The following is a 9,422-nucleotide window of genomic DNA, read 5'->3' on the forward strand; positions in this document are numbered from 1 at the left end:
GAAAGCGGCGTTTGGTCACATTTGTCTCAATCAACCCTGCAGTTTTCAAAATATCCCAAACATCCCAGTTTCGAGGCCTGAGCCATATTTTGGAGCCAAATTCTGGCTCTCTGCACGTATTCGCATTTTGAAATTACGACTTTTTTATACCCAATATATGCCAAGTACTGCAAGCAGCGTTTGGTAACATTTGTCCCAAACCCCCCCCCTGCAGTTTTCAAAATATCCAAAACATCCCAATTTCGAGGCCCGAGGCATATTTTGGAGCCAAATTCTGGCTCTATGCACGTATTCGAAGTTTGAAATTACGACTTTTTTTTATCCAACATATACCAAGTACTGAAAGCAGCGTTTGGTCACATTTGTCCCAAACCCCCCTGCAGTTTTCAAAATATCCCAAACATCCCACTTTCGAGGCCTGAGCCATATTTTGGAGTCAAATTCAAGCTCTCTGCATTTATTCGCAGTGTGTAATTTCGACTTTTTATAACCAACATATGCCAAGTTCTGAGAGCGGCGTTTAGTCATATTAGTCCCAAACCCCCCTGCAGTTTTCAAAATATCCCAAACATCCCAATTTCGAGGACTGAGCAATATTTTGGAGCCAAATTCTGGCTCTATGCACGTATTCGCAGTTTGAAATTACCCCTTTTTTATCCCCATTATATGCCAAGTACTGAAAGCGGCGTTTGGTCACATTTGTCTCAATCCACCCTGCAGTTTTCAAAATATCCCAAACATCCCAATTTTGAGGCCTGAGCCATATTTTGGAGCCAAATTCTGGCTCTATGCACGTATTCGCATTTTGAAATTACGACATTTTATACCCAACATATGCCAAGTCCTGAAAGCGGCAGTGAGTCACATTTCGCACAAACTCCCCTGCAGTTTTCGAAATATCCCAAATATCCCAATTTTGAGGCCTGAGCCATATTTTGGAGCCAAATTCAGGCTCTATGCACGTATTCGCATTTTTAAATTACGACATTTTATACCCAACATATGCCAAGTCCTGAAAGCGGCAGTGAGTCACATTTCGCACAAACTCCCCAGCAGTTTTCGAAATATCCCAAATATCCCAATTTTGAGGCCTGAGCCATATTTTGGAGCCAAATTCTGGCTCTCTTCACGTATTCGAAGTTTGAAATTACGACTTTTTATACCCATCATATGCCAAGTACTAAAAGTGGCGTTTGGTCACATTTGTCCCAAACCTCTCTGCAGTTTTCAAAATATCCCAAACATCCCAATTTCGATGCATGAGCCATATTTTGGAGCCAAATTCTGGCTCTCTGCACGTATTCGGGGTTTGAAATTACGACATTTTATACCCAACATATGCCAAGTCTTGAAAGCGGCAGTGAGTCACATTTCGCTCAAACACCCTTGCAGTTTTTGAAATATCCTAAATATCCAAATTTTGAGGCCTGAGCCATATTTTGGAGAAAAATTTTCGCTCTCTGCACGTATTCGAAGTTTGAAATTACGACTTTTTATACCCAACATATGCCAAGTACTGAAAGCGGCATTTGGTCATATTTGTCCCGAACCCATCTGCAGTTTTCAAAATATCCCAAACATCCCAATTTCGAGGACTGAGCAATATTTTGGAGCCAAATTCTGGCTCTATGCACGTATTCGCAGTTTTATATTACAATTTTTATATCCAACATATGCCAAGTACTGAAAGCGGCGTTTGGTCACATTTGTCTCAATCCACTCTGCAGTTTTCAAAATATCCCAAACATCCCAGTTTCGAGGCCTGAGCCATATTTTGGAGCCAAATTCTGGCTCTCTGCACGTATTCGCATTTTGAAATTACGATTTTTTTATACCCAATATATGCCAAGTGCTGCAAGCGGCGTTTGGTAACATTTGTACCAAACCCCCCCCCCCCGCAGTTTTCAAAATATCCAAAACATCCCAATTTCGAGGCCTGAGGCATTTTTGGAGCCAAATTCTGGCTCTATGCACGTATTCAAAGTTTGAAATTACGAATTTTTTTTACCCAACATATACCAAGTACTGAAAGCAGAGGTTGGTCACATTTGTCCCAAACCCCCCTGCAATTTTCAAAATACCCCAAACATCCCAATTTCGAGGCCTGAGCCATAGTTTGGAGCCAAATTTTGGCTCTCTGCACGTATTCGCAGTTTGAAATTACGACATTTTATACCCAACATATGCCAAGTCCTGAAAGCGGCAGTGAGTCACATTTCGCTCAAACTCCCCTGCAGTTTTCGAAATATCCCAAATATCCCAATTTTGAGGCCTGAGCCATATTTTGGAGCCAAATTCTGGCTCTATGCACGTATTCGCATTTTGAAATTACGACATTTTATACCCAACATATGCCAAGTCCTGAAAGCGGCAGTGAGTCACATTTCGCACAAACTCCCCTGCAGTTTTCGAAATATCCCCAATATCCCAATTTTGAGGCCTGAGCCATATTTTGGAGCCAAATTCTGGCTCTCTGCACGTATTCGCTGTTTGAAAATACGATTTTTTTATACCCAACATATGCCAAGTACTGAAAGCGGCGTTTGGTCACATTTGTTCCAAACCCCCCCTGCAGTTTTTACAATACCCCAAACATCCCAATTTCGAGGCCTGAGCCATATTTTGGAGCCAAATTCTGGCTCTCTGCACGTATTCGCAGTTTGAAATTACTACTTTTTTATACCCAACATATGCCAAGTACTGAAAGCGGCGTTTGGTCAAATTTGTCTCAATCCACCCTTCAGTTTTCAAAATATCCCAAACATCCCAATTTCGAGGCCTGAGCCATATTTTGGAGCCAAATTCTGGCTCTATGCACGTATTCGCAGTTTAAAATTACGACTTTTTTTTACCCAACATATACCAATTACTGAAAGCGGCGTTTGGTCACATTTGTCCCAAACCCCCCTGCAGTTTTCAAAATATCCCAAACATCCCAATTTCGAGGCCTGAGCCATATTTTGGAGCCAAATTCTGGGTTTATGCACGTATTCGAAGTTTGAAATTACGACTTTTTTTTACCCAACATATACCAAGTACAGAAAGCGGCAGTGAGTCACATTTTGCTCAAACTCCCCTGCAGTTTTCAAAATATTCCAAACATCCCACTTTCGAGGCCTGAGCCATATTTTGGAGCCAAATTCAAGCTCTCTGCACGTATTCGCAGTATGAAATTACGAATTTTTTATACCCAACATATGCCAAGTACTGAAAGCGGCATTTGGTTACATTAGTCCCAAACCTCCCTGCAGTTTTCAAAATATCCCAAACATCACAATATCGAGGCCTGAGCCATTTTTTGGAGCCAAATTCTGGCTCTCTGCACGTATTCGCAGTTTGATATTACAATTTTTATATCCAACATATGCCAAGTACTGAAAGCGGTGTTTGGTCACATTTGTCTCAATCCACTCTGCAGTTTTCAAAATATCCCAAACATCCCAGTTTCGAGGCCTGAGCCATATTTTGGAGCCAAATTCTGGCTCTCTGCACGTATTCGCATTTTGAAATTACGATTTTTTTATACCCAATATATGCCAAGTACTGCAACCGGCGTTTGGTAACATTTGTACCAAACCCCCCCCCCCCGCAGTTTTCAAAATATCCAAAACATCCCAATTTCGAGGCCTGAGGCATTTTTGGAGCCAAATTCTGGCTCTATGCACGTATTCAAAGTTTGAAATTACCCCTTTTTTATCCCCATTATATGCCAAGTACTGAAAGCGGCGTTTGGTCACATTTGTCTCAATCCACCCTGCAGTTTTCAAAATATCCCAAACATCCCAATTTTGAGGCCTGAGCCATATTTTGGAGCCAAATTCTGGCTCTATGCACGTATTCGCATTTTGAAATTACGACATTTTATACCCAACATATGCCAAGTCCTGAAAGCGGCAGTGAGTCACATTTCGCACAAACTCCCCTGCAGTTTTCGAAATATCCCAAATATCCCAATTTTGAGGCCTGAGCCATATTTTGGAGCCAAATTCAGGCTCTATGCACGTATTCGCATTTTTAAATTACGACATTTTATACCCAACATATGCCAAGTCCTGAAAGCGGCAGTGAGTCACATTTCGCACAAACTCCCCAGCAGTTTTCGAAATATCCCAAATATCCCAATTTTGAGGCCTGAGCCATATTTTGGAGCCAAATTCTGGCTCTCTTCACGTATTCGAAGTTTGAAATTACGACTTTTTATACCCATCATATGCCAAGTACTAAAAGTGGCGTTTGGTCACATTTGTCCCAAACCTCTCTGCAGTTTTCAAAATATCCCAAACATCCCAATTTCGATGCATGAGCCATATTTTGGAGCCAAATTCTGGCTCTCTGCACGTATTCGGGGTTTGAAATTACGACATTTTATACCCAACATATGCCAAGTCTTGAAAGCGGCAGTGAGTCACATTTCGCTCAAACACCCTTGCAGTTTTTGAAATATCCTAAATATCCAAATTTTGAGGCCTGAGCCATATTTTGGAGAAAAATTTTCGCTCTCTGCACGTATTCGAAGTTTGAAATTACGACTTTTTATACCCAACATATGCCAAGTACTGAAAGCGGCATTTGGTCATATTTGTCCCGAACCCATCTGCAGTTTTCAAAATATCCCAAACATCCCAATTTCGAGGACTGAGCAATATTTTGGAGCCAAATTCTGGCTCTATGCACGTATTCGCAGTTTTATATTACAATTTTTATATCCAACATATGCCAAGTACTGAAAGCGGCGTTTGGTCACATTTGTCTCAATCCACTCTGCAGTTTTCAAAATATCCCAAACATCCCAGTTTCGAGGCCTGAGCCATATTTTGGAGCCAAATTCTGGCTCTCTGCACGTATTCGCATTTTGAAATTACGATTTTTTTATACCCAATATATGCCAAGTGCTGCAAGCGGCGTTTGGTAACATTTGTACCAAACCCCCCCCCCCCCCCCGCAGTTTTCAAAATATCCAAAACATCCCAATTTCGAGGCCTGAGGCATTTTTGGAGCCAAATTCTGGCTCTATGCACGTATTCAAAGTTTGAAATTACGAATTTTTTTTACCCAACATATACCAAGTACTGAAAGCAGAGGATGGTCACATTTGTCCCAAACCCCCCTGCAATTTTCAAAATACCCCAAACATCCCAATTTCGAGGCCTGAGCCATAGTTTGGAGCCAAATTTTGGCTCTCTGCACGTATTCGCAGTTTGAAATTACGACATTTTATACCCAACATATGCCAAGTCCTGAAAGCGGCAGTGAGTCACATTTCGCTCAAACTCCCCTGCAGTTTTCGAAATATCCCAAATATCCCAATTTTGAGGCCTGAGCCATATTTTGGAGCCAAATTCTGGCTCTATGCACGTATTCGCATTTTGAAATTACGACATTTTATACCCAACATATGCCAAGTCCTGAAAGCGGCAGTGAGTCACATTTCGCACAAACTCCCCTACAGTTTTCGAAATATCCCCAATATCCCAATTTTGAGGCCTGAGCCATATTTTGGAGCCAAATTCTGGCTCTCTGCACGTATTCGCTGTTTGAAAATACGATTTTTTTATACCCAACATATGCCAAGTACTGAAAGCGGCGTTTGGTCACATTTGTTCCAAACCCCCCCTGCAGTTTTTAAAATACCCCAAACATCCCAATTTCGAGGCCTGAGCCATATTTTGGAGCCAAATTCTGGCTCTCTGCACGTATTCGCAGTTTGAAATTACTACTTTTTTATACCCAACATATGCCAAGTACTGAAAGCGGCGTTTGGTCAAATTTGTCTCAATCCACCCTTCAGTTTTCAAAATATCCCAAACATCCCAATTTCGAGGCCTGAGCCATATTTTGGAGCCAAATTCTGGCTCTATGCACGTATTCGCAGTTTAAAATTACGACTTTTTTTTACCCAACATATACCAATTACTGAAAGCGGCGTTTGGTCACATTTGTCCCAAACCCCCCTGCAGTTTTCAAAATATCCCAAACATCCCAATTTCGAGGCCTGAGCCATATTTTGGAGCCAAATTCTGGGTTTATGCACGTATTCGAAGTTTGAAATTACGACTTTTTTTTACCCAACATATACCAAGTACAGAAAGCGGCAGTGAGTCACATTTTGCTCAAACTCCCCTGCAGTTTTCAAAATATTCCAAACATCCCACTTTCGAGGCCTGAGCCATATTTTGGAGCCAAATTCAAGCTCTCTGCACGTATTCGCAGTATGAAATTACGAATTTTTTATACCCAACATATGCCAAGTACTGAAAGCGGCATTTGGTTACATTAGTCCCAAACCTCCCTGCAGTTTTCAAAATATCCCAAACATCACAATATCGAGGCCTGAGCCATTTTTTGGAGCCAAATTCTGGCTCTCTGCACGTATTCGCAGTTTGATATTACAATTTTTATATCCAACATATGCCAAGTACTGAAAGCGGTGTTTGGTCACATTTGTCTCAATCCACTCTGCAGTTTTCAAAATATCCCAAACATCCCAGTTTCGAGGCCTGAGCCATATTTTGGAGCCAAATTCTGGCTCTCTGCACGTATTCGCATTTTGAAATTACGATTTTTTTATACCCAATATATGCCAAGTACTGCAACCGGCGTTTGGTAACATTTGTACCAAACCCCCCCCCCCCCGCAGTTTTCAAAATATCCAAAACATCCCAATTTCGAGGCCTGAGGCATTTTTGGAGCCAAATTCTGGCTCTATGCACGTATTCAAAGTTTGAAATTACGAATTTTGTTTACCCAACATATACCAAGTACTGAAAGCAGCGTTTGGTCACATTTGTCCCAAACCCCCCTGCAGTTTTCAAAATATCCCAAACATCCCAATTTCGAGGCCTGAGCCATATTTTGGAGCCAAATTCTGGGTCTTTGCACGTATTCGAAGTTTGAAATTACGACTTTTTTTTACCCAACATATACCAAGTACTGAAAGCAGCGTTTGGTCACATTTGTCCCAAACCCCCCTGCAGTTTTAAAAATACCGCAAACATCCCAATTTCGAGGCCTGAGCCATATTTTGGAGCCAAATTCTGGCTTTCTGCACGTTGTCGCGGTTTGAAATTACGACATTTTATACCCAACATATGCCAAGTCCTGGAAGCGGCAGTGAGTCACATTTCGCACAAACTCCCCTGCAGTTTTCGAAATAACCCAAATATCCCAATTTTGAGGCCTGAGCCATATTTTGGAGCCAAAGTCTGGCTCTCTGCACGTATTCGCAGTATGAAATTAGGAATTTTTTATACCCAACATATGCCAAGTACTGAAAGCGGCAGTGAGTCACATTTTGCTGAAACTCCCCTGCAGTTTTCAAAATATCCCAAACATCCCACTTTCGAGGCCTGAGCCATATTTTGGAGCCAAATTCAAGCTCTCTGCACGTATTCGCAGTATGAAATTACGAATTTTTTATACCCAACATATGCCAAGTACTGAAAGCGGCATTTCGTTACATTAGTCCCAAACCTCCCTGCAGTTTTCAAAATATCCCAAACATCACAATATCGAGGCCTGAGCCATATTTTGGAGCCAAATTCTGGCTCTCTGCACGTATTCGCAGTTTGATATTACAATTTTTATATCCAACATATGCCAAGTACTGAAAGCGGCGTTTGGTCACATTTGTCTCAATCAACCCTGCAGTTTTCAAAATATCCCAAACATCCCAGTTTCGAGGCCTGAGCCATATTTTGGAGCCAAATTCTGGCTCTCTGCACGTATTCGCATTTTGAAATTACGACTTTTTTTATCCAACATATACCAAGTACTGAAAGCAGCGTTTGGTCACATTTGTCCCAAACCCCCCTGCAGTTTTCAAAATATCCCAAACATCCCACTTTCGAGGCCTGAGCCATATTTTGGAGTCAAATTCAAGCTCTCTGCATTTATTCGCAGTGTGAAATTTCGACTTTTTATAACCAACATATGCCAAGTTCTGAGAGCGGCGTTTAGTCATATTAGTCCCAAACCCCACTGCAGTTTTCAAAATATCCCAAACATCCCAATTTCGAGGACTGAGCAATATTTTGGAGCCAAATTCTGGCTCTATGCACGTATTCGCAGTTTGAAATTACCCCTTTTTTATCCCCATTATATGCCAAGTAATGAAAGCGGCGTTTGGTCACATTTGTCTCAATCCACCCTGCAGTTTTCAAAATATCCCAAACATCCCAATTTTGAGGCCTGAGCCATATTTTGTAGCCAAATTCTGGCTCTATGCACGTATTCGCATTTTGAAATTACGACATTTTATACCCAACATATGCCAAGTCCTGAAAGCGGCAGTGAGTCACATTTCGCACAAACTCCCCTGCAGTTTTCGAAATATCCCAAATATCCCAATTTTGAGGACTGAGCCATATTTTGGAGCCAAATTCAGGCTCTATGCACGTATTCGCATTTTTAAATTACGACATTTTATACCCAACATATGCCAAGTCCTGAAAGCGGCAGTGAGTCACATTTCGCACAAACTCCCCAGCAGTTTTCGAAATATCCCAAATACCCCAATTTTGAGGCCTGAGCCATATTTTGGAGCCAAATTCTGGCTCTCTTCACGTATTCGAAGTTTGAAATTACGACTTTTTATACCCATCATATGCCAAGTACTAAAAGTGGCGTTTGGTCACATTTGTCCCAAACCTCTCTGCAGTTTTCAAAATATCCCAAACATCCCAATTTCGAGGCATGAGCCATATTTTGGAGCCAAATTCTGGCTCTCTGCACGTATTCGGGGTTTGAAATTACGACATTTTATACCCAACATATGCCAAGTCTTGAAAGCGGCAGTGAGTCACATTTCGCTCAAACACCCTTGCAGTTTTTGAAATATCCTAAATATCCAAATTTTGAGGCCTGAGCCATATTTTGGAGAAAAATTTTCGCTCTCTGCACGTATTCGAAGTTTGAAATTACGACTTTTTATACCCAACATATGCCAAGTACTGAAAGCGGCATTTGGTCATATTTGTCCCGAACCCATCTGCAGTTTTCAAAATATCCCAAACATCCCAATTTCGAGGACTGAGCAATATTTTGGAGCCAAATTCTGGCTCTATGCACGTATTCGCAGTATGAAATTACGAATTTTTTATACCCAACATATGCCAAGTACTGAAAGTGGCGTTTGGTTACAATTGTCCTAAACCTCCCTGCAGTTTTCAAAATATATCAAACATCACAATATCGAGGCTTGAGCCATATTTTGGAGGCAAATTCTGGCTCTCTGCACGTATTCGCAGCATGAAATTAAGACTTTTTTATACCCAATATATGCCAAGTACTGAAAGCGGCGTTTGGTAACATTTGTCCCAAACCCCCCCTGCAGTTTTCAAAATATCCGAAACCTCACAATATCGAGGCCTGAGCCATATTTTGGAGCCAAATTCTGGCTCTCTGCACGTATTCGCAGTTTGATA

The sequence above is a fragment of the Procambarus clarkii genome, unplaced genomic scaffold (genome assembly GCF_040958095.1).
Source record: "Procambarus clarkii isolate CNS0578487 unplaced genomic scaffold, FALCON_Pclarkii_2.0 HiC_scaffold_96, whole genome shotgun sequence".
Taxonomy (NCBI): Eukaryota; Metazoa; Arthropoda; class Malacostraca; order Decapoda; family Cambaridae; genus Procambarus; species Procambarus clarkii.